The 17834-nt window shown below is 40.5% G+C and overlaps 1 protein-coding gene and 1 long non-coding RNA gene across 2 annotated transcripts in view; one reads left to right on the forward strand and one right to left on the reverse strand.

Moving 5' to 3' along the window:
* Positions 1 to 515: 515 nt before the first annotated feature.
* Positions 516 to 6861, reverse strand: LOC140154920 (uncharacterized). The gene is made up of 3 exons (XR_011859324.1): positions 6335 to 6861; positions 3124 to 3208; positions 516 to 2265 (listed from the first exon to the last, which is right to left on the reverse strand). It is a non-coding gene; the product is annotated as an uncharacterized lncRNA (long non-coding RNA).
* Positions 6862 to 11121: 4260 nt separating this feature from the next.
* LOC140154921 (peroxisomal ATPase PEX1-like) overlaps positions 11122 to 17834 on the forward strand; it is a 44081-nt gene continuing 37368 nt past the window's right edge. Inside the window, 1 exon segment of the mRNA XM_072177582.1 lies at positions 11122 to 11220. The gene's annotated coding sequence lies outside the window, so the exon portion shown is untranslated.

Genomic DNA, 17834 nt, shown 5'->3' on the forward strand with positions numbered 1-17834 from the left:
ATAACAGACACACTGATCAGCATGCGTGTAAAGTGCTATCAACTGAAGATAACGATATACCACTGATTACAGTGTATGGTGTTATCTACTGAAGATAACAGGCACACTGCTGATCATGCAGTGTAAACTACTATCAACTGAAGATAACAGATATACCACTGATTACATACCGTATACTACATATAGTGCTATCTACTGAAGATAACAGACACACTGCTGATCGTGCAGTGTAAAGTGCTATCAACTGAAGATAACAGTGTACCGTATGGTGCTATCTACTGAAGATAGCAGACACACTGCTGATCATGCAGTATGAAGTGCTATCAACTGAAGATAACAGATATACCACCGATTACAGTGTATGGTGTTATCTACGGAAGATAGCAGACACACTGTTGATCATGCAGTCATACTATCTACTGAAGATATTAGATATTACAGTCATCTTAGGCTATTTAAATGCAGGCACTTAATTTAATGCCCATGTGACCCTGTCTACAAGCTGTAATGCCAGATGGGTGCTGACATTACAGCTTGTAGACAGGGTCACATGGGCATTAAATTAAGTGCCTTAAATAGCCTAGGATGACGGAGAGTGCTGATCTACTGAAGATAGCAGACACACTGCTGATCATGCAGTGTAAAGTGCTATCAACTGAAGGGTTATTAGTCAATAAATACAGCAACTTAGTTTTAATCCATAAACCTTACCCTAAATGTCACCCTTACCTGTAACCTAAGCTCTAACTCAGACTCTAAAATAGCAGTCAGTTGGTCACTTTTAGTTCCATTCCATGCATGTTTCAGAATTATCACCTACCAGCCCAGTCAAAATGACCCACCATTAAATGCACCAGAATCTATTACATATGCACCCATCTCCTAAAAGCTCACACAAAAATATCAAAAATTACAGAAAATCCAAGTGGAACATTGCCAAATTGGCATAAATCAAAAATGGCCACTTATACAGGGGTGACATTTTAAAGTTGGTCAAATCTTGTTAAAGCCAATGATACCAATTTATTCCCCTCGTCATAGGGATTGAGTATACAGCTTTCGAGTAATAGGGAAAAGGTCAAATGTCAAAATTGGGGTACCACAGGGAATAAAGATGTAAAAATTCTATGATTGTGAGAAAAACAAACTCGGATTGCTATGCTTGCAAAAACATTTTAAACAAAGAAAAGTTTGTCATATCTCAGGTGGTTGTTTTACCCCTACATGCAGTAGGGGTAAAATCATCAAATTTGCTGAAATTTGCCCCTAAAAGTAGACAATTCCCTAATTTTGGGTTTTTAATGGGGGAACAAGGGGGCAAGAGTTCTGAATGGGGGAATTTCCCCCCAGGCTCCGCCACTGGGCTGAAGGAATAATTTGAAACCAGTTTCATTAAAATTAGAATATTTTTCAACTGTAGCTGCCTGTGGATCCCAAAATTTGACCTATCACCTTTTGCCTATAACTCAAGAACTGTATGTTGGAGACAGGTCAAACTATACTTATTCTGCATCCTTATATGAGAGGAGTATGGATATTATCCAGAGTAGAATAACTTTGAAATCTCACATATGCATAAGTGGCCATTTTGGATTCATGCAAAAATTAAGCATTGTTCCACTAAGTGACTTCTGGTGAAATTTATTGATATATTCTTTAATATGTTTTTCTGAAAAGAATGGATGATAAATAGAACTCGCCTAATTTGCAAAAACCGCAATGCCCCTCAAATAGCGAGCGAGTGCTATTCGCAAACCGTGATACCCCTCTAATAGCAAGCATCTTAGATCATTGTATGAGGGCCTGCTTGGAAAGCAGTGCTTGCCACTGAAGTATAGGAGTCGAGCTCACAGCCTGTCTGTACTAGGTGGTTATATGAATTATGTTGCAATTAGTGGTGGGTTATTCAGGTTAAGCCCTTATTTACCTTTGACTGGGCTACATGTACCTCTTCCACAACAGTTTAAAAAAACACAATACAGTGTCATTCATGTGAAGTCACAAATTTAGCACTCCAGTTCTTAAATATAGTCTGATAAAATGTCACTTTAATATATTACCAAAGATAATTCATTTCACCTCTTGATTTTTGCTGAATACTGGTACTTTACATTATACTTTAACATTGTTTGCCAAATGTGTAGATTGAATGACCAACAAGAAAATGTATGCTCTATACAAAAGCATATTTGTTTATGGCAGCTATCATTCATGAGATACATTGTAGATTGATGTCCTGAGGCCCTTTTTCAAATCATCATGCCCCTGTGAAACAAAACAAAAAATAAGAAGAAGAACATGATTATTTAAAAAGCTTGAATTATAAAACCATTTGATGTATGAGCAATACATGCAATGCATAGATGAAATCTACCAACATGAATTTCAACCAATGAATTTCTTGGATCTTGTATTCTATATCTACCTGTAGAAGTTTAAACTGGAGGTATGATTGGTAGGTCTATTTTTGGAGTCAGGGTACTGTGTCAGAACATTCAGCTAGAACAGATTTGAAAGCTGAAGTTGTCTGATGAGTAACGGGGGCAAGGTGGCGCAGCAGTACAGGTTCTACCTCAATAATCAGAGTTTTGCAAGTTTGAGCCCCAGCAGTGCCATCGTGTTGTGCCATTGTATTGAACAAGGCGCTTTACTTCACTTGCCTTTCTCTACCAAGGGGTGAAATGGGGAGCTGTTAGGAATATTGTCCATTTAGCGCCGTCCAAAGGTATGAGCATGCTTTAGGCATTGTATGGCAGCTGACACATTCTAACAACAGCGGAATAAATTTAAAGCGCTTTGATACATGTGAAAGGCGCTGTATAAATGGCAGCATTTATTAATGGTGGATGTAAGCAAGTTGTTCCACTCTTTTACTGAATGAAAGAATTGAACATTGTACAATTCGTATCCTCTGAACATTTTCCATAATACTTGACTTGACTATGAAACTGCTTAACCCTAACCGCCTCAGGGTTTTTTTTTGCAACGGGAAGGGAAAGAAGGAAGAAATAAAGAGAGAAAACAAACAGAGAAGTTGTTTGGTCTGGGTGGGATTCAATTTATCCCAATTTTCAACAATTTGTTTTCTGTATTTAGTTTTGATGTTGACTGTAGTCTACTTACCAATTTACAGCAACAGATCAATTGTATCTTCACAGACTCTTCATAGAGATAATTAATCCATTTCCACATTGATAAGCTAGGTCAACTGCAAACCAAACACACACAAACATAAAAGCATTTAATATAAAATATGACTAAGGGACCTATTGTTATAACAGCAGGGGAGAATGGGTGTTTTGGAAAAAATATTGACAGGAAAATTTGCTCAAAAGTTTCGGATACCCCCTTGTTTTCCCAGGGTGCACCGCTCAGTCCGACACACCGCTAGTCCGACAACACAAATTCCCTATACTTAGAGGTGCGTCAGTCCGAAAATGAAAAGCAGGCGCTAGTCCGAAAAAAAGCATGCGCTAGTCTGAAAATGAAAACCACTGCAACAGTCCGACACGCCGCTAGTGCGAATCTGAAAACACAGTTTTCATTCCAACACACCGCTAGACCGAATCCGAAATTATACACTGCGCTAGTCCGAATTTGGAAAACACTTCTTCAGTCCGACACTGCGCTAGTCCGAAACTGAAAACCATGGCGCTAGTCCGAAACTGAGAACCATGGCGCTAGTCCGAAACTGAAAACTACAGCGCTGAAAAACACGGCGCTAGTCCGAATCTGAGAAACACTGCGCTAGTCCGAATATCAGACTAGCGCAGTGTTTCCCCAATTCAAATTCGGACTAGCACAGTGCTTTTCAAAATCGTTTTCAGTTTCGTACTAGCGCAGTGATTTTTAGATTCGATTCGGCGCAGTCTCGGACTGAAAGAGTGTTTTCCAGATTCGGACTAGCGCAGTAGTTTTCAATTTTGGACTAGCGCAGTGGTTTTCATTATCGGACTAGCGGCGTGCAGGACTGGCAAAGTGTATTTTAGATTCGGACTAGCGGCATGTCGGACTGGTGCAGTGCATTTCAGATTCGGACTAGCGGCGTGTCGGACTAGTGGCGTGCCGGACTAGCGGAGTGTCGGACTAGCGGCGTGTCGGACTAATGGCCTGTACCTGTTTTCCCGCATTTCTCCATTTAAAACTTTAAAATCCCCCCTCCTGGTTCAACAAAAAACAAAAAATTTTGCATTACCCCCTCAAGAAACAAAACATGGCGCTAGTCCGAAACTGAAAACCATGGCGCTAGTCCGAAACTGAAAACTACAGCGCTGAAAAACACTGCGCTAGTCCGAATCTGAGAAACACTGCGCTAGTCCGAATATCATATCAATATCATATCAATAAAATTTTGCATTCGGTAGTGTAAGTGTTAGGCCTATAATTTGGTTCACCAAGTTCGGTAGTGACCTAGGTGCTTATTTTGCTCGCCGCCCCAGACAAACAAGTACCTAGACCAGTGACTTTGACAAGGACGCAAGCAAGCAGATTACGTTCGAGTCTACAGAACATGTTGCATTTGACGCGAGCAATATGACGCAACATCACGCAAAACAAGCGCCGCTCTTTCTCTCCAGACATGAACGCTTATTTCTCCGCGTCCGACCACCCGACCAAAATCAGCTTGGATACGTGGCTTCACCTACTGCCATGGTTAAGTATGGGCACTCATAGGTCTATGCTTGCCGCAGTATCGAATCGCTGCGTAAAGTTAAACGCAATGTACACGCACGCCGCGCACAGGGGCGATTTGTCAGCACGCTTGCGGCACAACCGCGAAAGAGAGGTAGTCATCAATAGAGGTAGTCAGTAGCGTAGCCAGCGGGGGGGGGGGCAGAGTGCACCCCTGACAAAAAAATTAAAGAAAAAGTGCCCCTCTGACAAAAAATGAAAGAGAAAATCAGGAGGGCAAAGGAAAAGAAAAAAGGGCAAGGAGCCCCTTTTCTAGAACAAAATTCAGGGCCAAAATAGTGTAAAATACAAAAATTTTCCGCCCTGCGCGCGCACATTGTAACAATCAAGCCCTTTTTTAGCCGGATAATGGGCGAAAATAGTGTAAAATACCATTTTTTTCACGCTACGCGCGCACATCATCCCAATAAGGCCCTTTTCGGGAAGCTCTAAGACATACAGTCTCTATGTATTGTATGATGCAACCCAAAATGTGCCCCCTAAATTTTATTTTGCCCCCCCTGACCAAGAAAGCTGGCTACGCCCCTGGAGGTAGTCATTGACATTGTGACATCAACGCCGCCATCTTGTGGGTATGAGTACCTTGCACAGAGGAGTAAGATAAAACAGCGCGTACCACCAGTCAAAGTCCCAGTGTATTGTATGCTACCAGTTCTAGCATATTCATGAGGGCCGATTGTTCGATCGTGCTGTGTCTAACAATCACGCCAGCGCTGTGCGTGCCTTTGCGATATCGCCGATAGAGCTGCGTGCTTTTCGCGATTACGCAATAGACCATGAAAATACGCGGTAATTGCGTAGCAGTCACGCCTGTCGCATTTCATGGAACAATCAGCCCTCATTAATTGTTGAGGCGGAGACTTTGACTGGTGGTACGCGCTCTGTTTTATCTTACTCCTCTGTGGTACCTTGTTGCTAAGATCACCGCGTTGACGCTTGACTGAAGAGGTGCGCAACGCGTGCAACTACCGCGTAATCGAGGACGTAATGTCTATCGCATGGCATGCAGTACGGCAGGACCCACTGGATGGCGGATCCCGCGGAAAAGGCTATTGCTGTTGCCGATTGCTCAGACCATTTCGTTCTAATTTCCGGCAGAAACCTAATTAATTAACCTCAGCAAGGTCAAGGACAATGTCAGGAATACGTGTAAGCTCATGAACATATTAAATGAATACATGAATAACGTCCATGTTAACATGTAACATCACGACATGAACATAAGCACATGCCAGTGCATCTACATATTACATGTAAGCTAGCTTACAAAATTAAACATTGGCCCGGGACCGGGCGGGACTCAGTCAGGCCGATCAGACAGTCACATTTCTCTCAGAATTCAGCCACGGCTTCAGCTCACGACACAGGCAACTGCAGACAACAAGGCTAGTGGAAAGGTTTGTGTACTCAACATGCTCAAAGGAATGATCAATCATGATTTCGATCATACATCAGGCGACAGGAATGCACATCCGTATTAATTTACCATGGCATGACCCGGAAGTTTTTGACTGGTTAAAAAAAAAAAAAAAAAAAAATTGTAACAACTATCCGATGTCCTCAAAATTTACCCGCAAAATCAGTTTCTAATTTCGCTTTTATCAACATTCGATTCAAAAAAAAAGTATAATGTTTTAAATACCTTGTTTCTGCCGTGTGCCCGATTCTGCAGCAATAAAATATATCCATTTGGCCCGGCCATTTGGTTCATCTTTGTTGACAAACTCCGCTGAAATTGAAATCCGTCGATGTGTGTGCCTGCCAAATCTCTTTGTGTTTCGCCGCCGACCCTTCGCCCCGCCCACAATTTCTTAAAAGTTTTTACAGATTTTTATCTGCCCAGGCTCCGACGTCATTCTGCCCTAGCGACCAATCTGCCCTGGCGACGGTGTGACATTTTGGTCAGATAAAAACTGCCTTCGTTGCTCACCCCATCTATTTAAGAGATCAAGCGTTACACCGAAGTATTCTGATTGGTCCGCAATGTGAATATGAATATTCATCTCGAAATGTCAATATGAATATTAAGTAGATTCGGCCGTCTTTCATCTTGATCATGTCAAGTATATAGTGATTTATGAAAGGTTCGATCGGGAAAAGTGGTGGCGCTATATTAATAATTAATCAAACCAGCAGGGACACGATACGATGATTCGATATTTATTGAATATTTTTTATGATATTTTCTGATTACTTGTAACAAACAGAAAGAGACAAAAATAAGATAAATGAACACATAATATTTTAAAGATGTATTTTATTTGACAAAACATTTTACAAACAATACAAGAATGCCTACAGCTCTTGTTTGAACCACGGTGTGGAAAAGATTTGGCCAGGGGATACCGGGTACGCGTTATTTAGCACGGGTCGAACTGAGTGGAGACAAATATATCAATTTGTAACGCTCTTTAGAAAGTCATTCAAGTTCATTGAATTTACAACCGTGTGACAAAACAGGCGAAATCAATCACTTTTTGCACAAGATTTGCTATTTGAAGAGAATTGGCCATTTATTGCTCATAGGCCTATTATCCCTAGCTAGTAGGCCTACTACCGGGTATGTATATGGCGAATAGGCCTATACCGGTACCGTAAGTGTGCTCTTTTAAAATGCTATAAAATTTGACAAAATATATTGTAACACTTTTTGATTTTTAAACCCTACATTTTGGTCAAAAAAATGTGCTTGGATAGGTAGTTTTCAATAGAAGTTACCACATTCGCCTTGCTATATGTGTTCATCTGTTGACCTGATGTAAAAAAATTGTTTTTAGGGTGAAGTGTTGGCTTTCTTCGATAATAAAGAAACTCCTTGGCAAAAACCAATATGTCTATTTTCCACTAGATCGATCGACAGCTCTTATGATGCTATGCACTCAACCGTGTAGAAATATCTGTGTACTCGGTTAGATCGAGCCATGTGTGTATCTTAACCTACATTTTGGTGATTAACATAAAACCTTGGCGGCACTTGTCACACTAAATTTGATAAAATGACTTATACTCATCGTTGTACTATTTCAGACTTAGGCCCCTACTAGAAACCAAAATAGTACATTTTGACTACTCACCATTCTTTTAAATAGCAGTTATTTGCTTGCTACAGAATTATACATTATATTAAAACAATTATCTTGTCCAGTGAAGCCTTTTTTGCGGCTCGAAGACATATATGTACAGTCTCTCTAAAAAACAAAATCGGTATATGTAGGCCTAATATTAAGCAACTGCAATTGTTTTTCATCTGTGCCCCCAAAATTTACCCCCCCCCCCCCCCGATCAAGAAAGCTGTATAGGCTATGCGCGCCCCTCATACGTCTGTGCAACTACTTGTGAAACCTGGTTTGAAAGCACTATATTATTCATAGTAAAGGCCAGTAAAGAGAGACACTGATATATATTTTTTTAATTTTAATCCACTAGTAAAACAAAGCATTACCTATAGTGGATTCGTGGAAACAGTAGTAGGGTACCTGCAGGTAATATGGGACCATTAAGGACGTTTAGCTTATGTGCATAAAAACTATAGAAGATATGCCCAAAAGAGATTGTTATGATGAACAACCTGTCCTTTAAGATTAATAAAACAGGCAATGTTATCTTGTTTTTATGTTTGTTTGGACGCTATGACGTCAAAATGACGTCATCGTCAAGTGTCCCATATTACCTGCATGTGCAGGTAATATGGGACACTGTGTTATCTCTATGGTGAAAATCAAAATGTTCAGAAAATCACTCTTTTGTTCTAAAAACATTTTTGTTACATGATTTTGAATGTTAAATGCAAATTTCAACAAGAAAATTCAATTTTCTAAATAGTTTTGCTTTTCGCATTGACAATGCACACAATTTCCTATGTGTCCCATATTACCTGCACCCATTCAGTTGAAAATCAGAGAAAATAATCATTTATAAAGGAAAGTGCCACTTTTCAGTGGAATTTTACCTGCTGATAAGCTTAACCCCTCACCTAAAGATCATAAAAAGTGACAAATGCACCCTCAGTACAGTATTTGGATACACAATCATAAAATGTGGCGTCATTGATTTTATATCAGGCCAAAAAAACGACGTAAATGTTTGGGCAATTTCACTCTTTTTGGCATTGATTTCCAAGAGTTTGATACACAGACTTCAAAACTGCATTTCTAGAAGCACAATTGATGTCTCTAAACACTTAACAAATCAACTTAAAGTGTGTACCTTCTCTAAGCTACTTTTTGTTAAAATGAAAACAGGTGTCGATGTCCCATATTACCTGCTGTCCCATATTACCTGCAGCTACCCCTATTTTGAGTAGTTCATCATATGTGTGTGTGTGGTGTGTGTGTGAGGGGGGGGGTACATAAAGTTTGGGTGTAGGCCTATTCCACAAAGAAGGGGGAGGTCTAAAAGTTTAACATACAGGCGGTGGGGGGGTCAAACTTAGTTTTGACATAGCAAATACAATTTTCCAGACCCCACCAAAGTATTTATGAATGTTCCCTTACCATGATTGAAATAGGCCTACATAGGCCTATGTAGCTGTTCTTGCTGTGCAATTTTATTTTGAATTATCAGCCTCGGGGGGTAAAATTTCCAAACGGCTTGCCAAAAATCGCTTGCTCCCCCTGCCGAAGATTGCTTACCCAACCCTCCTCGGCCCGCCAAAAAATCTTTGCCCCCCCCCTCGAACATGCCCAACAAAAGTTGAGATTTTTACACCACTGGATACCTCTGGCTACATAATGTTTATGTACCAAATATTTCTTGCAGTTTAATTCGTTTAGCAAAAATATCGCCAAATTTGAATTTCGTTCTGGTGCACCAGAACGAAATTACAACACATTGTCTATGGAGCAGTATAATACACATAGGCCTAATCATGCATAACTCGCAAACGCAAAATCGGAATCAACTGAAATTTTGGAAATAAGCTTTTTTCGTGAATATCTACTGAAAAATGTCATAAGAAGAGGATGCTAGGATCACGAAATAGGGGAGAGCGGGGAGTGTTCGCCCTATTTTTTTCTGACCAGCCTAGCGATGTCAATTTTAAGGTTAGGGATGACCTGATTAGCCCATGTGAAAGCCCCATGTCTTAGCTATATACGGCCACAATCCCAGAACTATAGGGCTTACAATAGCAACAGGATAGAGCAAACAAACAAGTTTTGCAAAGTGGCGAACTTGCCCCATATTGGGGCAGGTTCGCCCATATGGTGGGTGGGTAAGTTCACCCTAATCCCCAAAAAAGGTTTAAACATTGCATAACAATAACATATTCAATGCAAACATTTAGCAAGGGTATACAGGGCATTCATTCTCTTCTGGGGAGTCACTAAATTTGTTGCAGGGGTCGGGTCAGGGTAAAATGTAGGGGTCCAAAGTGAGTTTAAACGTATCATGTTTACAACTTCGGGGAGATTATGGATTATGAAATAAACGGTGGTATGAGCAATACTGATACCACATAACTTTAAAAAACATGCTTTTCAGTTATTTTACCTTGTTTAATGGTATAATTATCAATATTTTGCATAATACGCGGATGGGGCAGGTCCGCCCTCCAGTTTGGGGTAAGTCCGCCCGGGAAGATATAGGGCGAACATGCCCCATCCTCAAAAGGGCGAACGTGCCCCTTGTGCACATTTTTGTATTTTCTTAAGGGTATGCAAAATAAAAATCGAATAAGGAGTTTATAACTGCATTTAATCTTTGACAAATCCCATATGTTCCCAATACAGATTTCCATTAAAACCATCTGTATTTATGTATCAATGATAATACAACATTATTAATGCAAGAAAAAGTTACGTTTTGGTGTAAATTTTTTGTTTTGGCTGCAGTTCGATGAACACGGCCCTATATATCACGTAGCTAATATGAGAAGTTTAAAATGACATTTGTCACCTAATTTTGCCATCACCAAATTCCCCGATAGCCGTAGTGCTGAGAAACAAGGGGTGGGCGAACCTACCCCTAGGGCGAACACTCCCCGCTCTCCCCTACTCCTTTAATTGCTGGTTAATATTAATTATCCTAAAGACAATGTTTTCTCTACCCGTCCATTCTGATCTCCTACAAATATGTGCCAAAATTGCTTCCCCGGCCCCCCGGCTTGCCAAAATGGCATACCCCTTCCCTTAAGTCTTTAACCATCGGGTGCAGAAAACACAAGGGGTCGTATTATGAAAGGGGGTTTCAAAATTAGGGTCAATGGGTCAATGACATTGACAATGTGCCCGCACATCCCCGTTTTATTTCAGTGAGTGCCACCCCCGCCGGTGTCCGCCCACGCCACGCAATGCTCGAGGAGTGAATTTGAGAGGCAATGTATCGAAATGCCTTTAAAAAGGTCAATAGCTGAGCTAAGGTTGAGTCAGGTGTACCCATTCACTTGAAGTTGAAGGGTGCATGCATTATCATTCATTATTTACATACGTCAAAAACGAAGGTTGTGGCTACATGATGTACGTGCAAACATGGCATTCTTGTCTTAGAATCCATACTCCCAGTATGAAGACGCTCATCAGTAAATAACATGTAAGTATTAACGTAGGCCTAGTATTGTGATACATCATTATGATCATAAATGATAATGTACTACAATAGTCTTTAATATCATGGTTTTTAGGCAAAATAAAAAAATAAACATGTTTCACACGTATATGTATATTGACTGGCTTACGCCATTTTGGATGTCATGGGAAATACACACTTAACGATTTGCGCCGGTTAGAAACTTGAAAAAAAATCTTTAAAATTTCATCAATGTATAAAAGTGCAAGTGGTACCAACCGTATTGTGCTTGCTAATTTAAGACTCGGTTGAAACAAAATTAAGGATCGAAAGCATTTTAGTGTCCAAAAAGGCAAAATTATCGTCAAAGTTCTGCCGAAATCGGTACCCTTGCGAAAGGTTCAGAATTCGAATCGGGAACGAAAATATCCGATCTTTAGACTTTGCGATCAAAAACACAAAATTACAACTTTAAACATACTATTGGCAAAAGACATTATTACCAAACAATACAGAATAGAAAATTTGACATCATTTTCTCAAAATATTGAAAAAATTTGCTCACTAGACATCGAAAAAGAACGCAATCCAATTCCCGTTCAAACGCGTGGGAAACTGAAAGTGCGATAATCGTGACTAGGCACGGCAACTTTTTTAGGGCAAGTTGAAAATTGCCTTGGATTTTCACTGAAAAGGCAAGGCAGCACGGCAGTTTGAAATATTTCAAGAGGGCATCAGGGCAACCCATCGAAAAAACACAACTTTGCGGATACCTATCCGCTACTCACCGGGTAAGCACCGGCTGAAATGACATGCAAATTAGGTAGATACCGGGTAAGCACCCGATACCTTTTAGTGGATGCCTCCATGGTATCTGGTTACTTGTGAATAGCCATCGGGTAAGTACCAGATAAGTATCGGGTGCCTATCGGGTGCCTACATGTACATGGTATTGTGAATAGCCATCTGGTAAGTACCGGATAAGTACCGGGTGCCTATCGGGTGCCTCCATGGTATTGTGAATAGCAATGGGATAAGTACCGGTGCCTTTCGGTGCCTTTTGTGGAAAACTTTTGAGAACCGTTAGTGTACGCTTCGGATAACTATCCGATGGCTTTTTTGGAGACCACCGGATAAGTACCCGATGTCATTTGGCACATTTCAATTGGCATCAATGGTTTTCAACAAACCGCACTTGGTCGGCATATATTTAGGGGCTGTGCAATAATTATGAGCCCCCTGGGGGGGGGGGGTAAAATTTCTGAACGGCTCGCCAAAAAATCGCTTGCCCCCCCTCTCGGTCCACTAAAAATTCAGTTGCCCCCGTGCATGCCAAATTTTGGGATCCCAATTTACAAACCTAAAATGGTCTAGATACATGTTGCGAGGAAAATTTGCATATTTAAGCGTTTCTGTACTGTTTTCCTAAGCCTTTTTAGAGCGTTTTCTTTAAAAGGTGCCCCGTGAATGGTGCCCTCCCGGATGGCAAAAAATTGCTTGCCCCCCCCCCGCCAAAAATTTCTTGGCCCCCCCACAATTTTACCCTCCCCAGGGCTCATAATTATTGCACAGCCCCTTAGGCAACATTCTTGTGGAAGTTCATGTAAATGAGGCAATACATTGATTGAGTATAACATGGATACAACAAACCGGCGAACATGTGAGCTTTATTTATTGCGGTGCAGTTTTTACTGTAATACGGTACATTGGAATTTACTTTAACACAAAATCTGTAAAACACAATGAATTCCTGAACACTAAATGATTTTGAGTCCCAAGCATAAATTGTACATAATGACATGATAACATAAAGTAAAATGCAAAACTAAAATCCAATTAGGCCTGGACAATTTTGATAAACAGGGTTTCAGATTCCTATAAGTGCCAACCCGGGCCCAGAGGTACACCACCCGGGGGGGGGGCACTCAACACAAATGACCATATGGGTATGCTCCCGGAAAGACCCCCCTTTTGGGTTTCGCAGCTCGAAAGACCCCTATATTTGACCAAAATAATTAAGCTCCGAAAGACCCTTGATTTTGATAATTTCAGCTCTAAAAGACCCAACAATTGCTTATTCCTCATATTTCTTGTTTTTTCAAGGGATTTTCAACCAAAAAGCCAAGAAATACCCTTGATTTTGACTTTTCGCAGCTCCAAATTTAAAGACCCCATTTTACTTGTTAACAGCCCCGAAAGACCCTCTTTTGCCGCACGTCAGCTCCCAAAGACCCACCACCTCAAAATTCCGGGAGCATACCCACCAAAATGTTTGATGTGCCCCCGACCCGACCCCGACTTTTCGCAGCTCCAAATTTAAAGACCCCATTTTACTTGTTAACAGCCCCGAAAGACCCTCTTTTACCTGTACGCCGTCAGCTCCCAAAGACCCACCACCTCAAAATTCGGGGAGCATACCCACCAAAAAATGTTTGATGTGCCCCCGACCGACCCCCGACTTTTTCGCAGCTCCAAATTTAAAGACCCCATTTTACTTGTTAACAGCCCCGAAGACCCTCTTTACCGTACGCCGTCAGCTCCCAAAGACCCACCACCTCAAAATTCGGGGAGCATACCCACCAAAAAATGTTTGATGTCGGGGGTCGGAAGAAAAGACTTGAAGTTAACTGAACCTGTATCCCTTGGAGATCAGGCGACTGAGAGGTGACTTGATCGAGGTCTTCAAAATTCTCAACGGCTTGGAAGATATCCACCCAGATCAGCTTTTCACCATGTCTCATAACACAGGCACCAGGGGTCACAAATTCAAACTCTTCAAAAGGCAGCTGAAGAAAGGTTTGAATTTGAGTTCTTCTTCTCCCAGCGAGTGGTAGATGTGTGGAATAACCTTCCTGAAGATGTTGTTGGAGTTAATACTACAAATCAGTTTAAAGGAAAGATTGATCAGCACTGGAAAGAAAATGGATATGGGGTACTAAAAGGCCTAAACCTATAATTAATCCCATGAATCCTGTAAGTGTAAGTGTACAGATCGCATTCAGCTTACTTCATATGAGATGATCTTTGAAAAAATACGGCATAATTTGTCATAGTGCTTGCGGAATGCCATGCAGTAAAATATTAAAACGTTGCGGCAATTCATGATTGACAAACAATCAGCGTGTCCTTCATATCCTCCACTGTCAATTTCTTATCCACTCACTAATCCTCACAAAAGCTTTGTGTTGATTACGTAATATATGGAGGCAAATAATATTTTGCAATAAGTACCGGTACAATGAAATAATGAGTAGGGCGGTCTCGACTCCGGGTTGGGTTTCTTCTTCGACTTGCGTAACAGTATTGAAAAAAAAAAAAAAAAACGGAAGCGTGTTGTCTGCGCTCTAGCTGAAATACAGCAAGATAATGTAAGATAGTAATTTATGTAAACCTGTATTTTAGCTAGAGTATCTCGAGCTTGCGAGGGATTGGTCTTTCGATATGCTCGAACGAACCACTTCACTGTTCAATGGCTTTCTTTTACTATATGAAATGTGGTGGGAGATTTAAAATACACATGCCCTGAGCAAACTACGATGCACACGACACTGCAGGGCAAAGAACAATGGAAAGTGCCATAATGCGTGCGCATACTGCCGTCTGCCGGGCAATGATGTCACATGCCAAGTGGTCTAAAGCCTTGGTAAAGGAGGCTTTCGTGATCCTAGCATGCTCTTTTTATGACATTTTTCAATATAGATATTCATGAAAAAAGCTTAATCCAAAAATTTCAGTTGATTCTGATTTTGCGTTTGTGAGTTGTAGCCCTAGACTAGGCCAACACTGGCCATAGTACCGGTATCCGTTTTTACTTCCACTAGGGCCAGAGGCACTTACATTGAAAAAATTGTTGGGCATGCTTGAACGATCCAGTACAAAAAATGAAAGCATTTCAATGCTTGATCGAACCAATACAAAATGTGTGTCAGGTCACTAGAATTAAAGCCATATTATAACATTTGCGGAGTAGAACGCCCTCAAAAAAATTTTAAATTCAGGTTTTTGCACGATTGTAATGTACTTTAGTAAACAAAGATTCTCTGCAAAAATCAAGACTTCAGGTGCTATAGTTTTGTCAAAATCCGAGATTTTGAATAAACCGCCTGAATCAGCGCTTTTATTATTACGATGGAAATATTAGTCGAGCGCGTATTCGATGTCAACACAGTACTACATTACACGGCGTATGTGACACACACACACATGCCAGAGGATCGTACCATATTACAACCGCCGGAGTAGCATGCATTGGAGCTATTAGTAAATTCCAATTTTCTTTTGCTTTACCTCACTTGTTCGGCTCAAAATTAAAAGGAACATATCTGACAGTAAAAGCTACCATTTTATGGAAAATAAATACTGATCTATTTTTAAAGAAATGTTATAATATGGCTTTAACATGATAAAACCCACTTGAGACCACACACTCGCCGGTCATTTCTAAAGATGCATTTATACTCAATAGCTTTTGCAGAAACCTGAATCGCATGCATGATCATAGTGTACTAATTCGCCGTCGTATTTGCCTGCTGAGCATGTCCATGATTCGCTGTTTTTTAAAAGCGACACCCTCTGTCGGTCAACGTTCTCTAGAATTGCACACATATTAACTTGTGCAGTGAACGACAATGATTTCGAGATGAGCAACCCATGGGTATATAAACACAGCTTTAATACACAATGACTAATTTACATAGGCAGAAAAGACCGTGTTCAACTGTTCATGTACCGTTACTCAGCCAAACATGGCAGAGTAGGTCCCGGATGTACTTGTTCCTATCTCCTCAACGTTGTACCTTTCCAACAAGAAACGAGATACGAAAAGCGAACATCTAGAGTTACATTTTTGTATGCATGATTATGTGTATTACACTGCTCCATAGGCCACAGTGTGTAATTTCATACCAGAACGAAATTCAAATTTGACAATATTTTTGCTAAACGAATTAATCTGCAAGAAATTTTTGGTACATAAACATTTTGTAGCCAGAGGTTTCCAGTGGTATAAAAATCTCAACTTTTGTGAAAAAAATGGGGGATGATGGATGAGGCTGTGGATCACAAAATGCCCATATACAACTATTACAAGAAACACTTTTGGAAGGTTTTGAAGATTTCATTCTATGACTACCCAAAACTCCTGTGTCATGTAAAATGCGATCAAGTGGTAGCCTCTAACAAGGTGTTTTTTTCAAGATTTCTTCGTTCAAATTGCGTCAAATTGCAGGATGGTAATGAGAAAAATATGATTCATTTTATGATATCCAAAACTTATCAACAATGAGAAAAATCGGGGGTGATGATGCTGTTGATTGGGTTATGGACCTTCAAGTAAAAAAAGCCAAAACTGAAAACTGTTTTGTCATAGCGCTCTCCGTAGCAAAGTTACATCTTGTCAAAGATTGAAATTGTCAAAAAACATTCAGCCAACATTTAATGCATCAATTGCAAAACAAAACAGCATGGCTCACATGATAGAGCAGCTTTATGGAACTGCTATTAAAGTCCCTCTAAAATTCCATGTGCGATTCTCACATTACAAAAACTAATTACTGTATATAGTGCCGTACTATATTACGCTATATTTTCGGCGAGGATGACAATTTTGACCTCCTCATCTAGATCTGTTTACAAACAGAGAGGTAGACAAAAGACCGTTCCGCTTATCCAAACACTCAAGTATCACAAGGATGGTCCACAATTTAGCGTGATTCACGTAACATGAATAGGAATTAAATAGCTGTCAAGTAGAACCATGTGCTTCTTTTGTCCAATTTGCCATCAAGATTTCATATGGAAACAGTTCAGACCCAGAACACGATCATGTCAGAAATTAATATTTTGTTCTGGGACTGATAATTCTGACTAATTACTGTACATAATTGGGTCAAGTGAAATACCGTATAGACAACATATTTTTAGGTTTCCTGGACATATCTTTTCTTCTAGTTTTCTATGTAAAATGTGTATTGTGTTCATGGCGGTATTTGGGCCAATTTGGCTGACCAACAGGGCCGGATTTACCTTAGGGCCAGATGGGCCCTGGCCCAAGGCCCCCAAAATTGCCCTGTGCAGTGGGCATCTTCCAATTTAACCAAAAAAAACCCACCATGTTTTGGGCCAAAATAGCCTACAATGCGCGCACTGGTCTGTTATATAGCAAAATATCGGACTAAAATAGTCTAAAATTGAATTTTTCGCTTGCTTCGTACGCAAATGTCCTAATAAAATCTATATAAACTTGGCCACTCGAGTGCACATGCCTTCCTCAAGGTGCCTTTGGGGCCTTCAAATTTTGGCCTGACCCAGGGCCCCCAACAAGGTAAATCCGGCCCTGCTGAGCAAAGTTTGTTCGGCTTAGTTAAGGCAGAAAAACTGAAAAAATAAGACTAATAACACTGTGTAGTGTGTATTGATATAGAATGGTGTGCACGCTGTTGGGCGCAGTGCTTACGCTAGGTTTGCGTTGCGTAATGCGCATGACTAGCACACCAGGCCTTGTCTTTTGAGGCAAGCGAGAGCGATCACTCGCCATCACTCACCTAAAATGAAGCTGAGGAGAGGTTTTTATCACTCGCCTATACATTTGGTGTAATAATAATACAAGTGATTTTAAAAAATCACTCACCTACAGCTAA

This window comes from Amphiura filiformis, chromosome 6 (genome assembly GCF_039555335.1).
Source record: "Amphiura filiformis chromosome 6, Afil_fr2py, whole genome shotgun sequence".
In the NCBI taxonomy this organism is placed as follows: domain Eukaryota; kingdom Metazoa; phylum Echinodermata; class Ophiuroidea; order Amphilepidida; family Amphiuridae; genus Amphiura; species Amphiura filiformis.